The sequence below is a fragment of the Orycteropus afer genome, unplaced genomic scaffold, assembly GCF_000298275.1.
Source record: "Orycteropus afer afer isolate SDZICR_OR568_19922 unplaced genomic scaffold, OryAfe1.0 scaffold00352, whole genome shotgun sequence".
In the NCBI taxonomy this organism is placed as follows: Eukaryota; Metazoa; Chordata; class Mammalia; order Tubulidentata; family Orycteropodidae; genus Orycteropus; species Orycteropus afer.
This window is the reverse complement of record NW_006921939.1, coordinates 3,074,885-3,075,212: the sequence shown is the minus strand read 5'-3', so window position 1 is coordinate 3,075,212 and position 328 is coordinate 3,074,885.

Below are 328 nucleotides of genomic sequence, written 5' to 3'. Positions count from 1 at the left end.
CCCTGAACAAGATTGCTTGCTTAGCTCTGTGGCGGGCAATGAGAGGGATAAAGATAGAAGACGAAGGGATTACAGTGTAATTCTTGCATTCTGGGATCCCTTCATACTTATTCAAGGAGCTCTGGTGGTGCTGTGGTGAAGACATCGGGCTGCTAACCAAAAGGTCGGTGGTTCAAACCCACCAGCAGCTGTGTGGGAGAAAGATGAGGTAGTCTTCCTCCTTAAAGATTTACAGCCTTGGAAACCATATGAAGGTTTCTATGAGTTGGAATCAACTCAATGTTAGTGTTTTTTTTTTTTTTTTTTTCTTATTTGTTTTTTGTTTTAT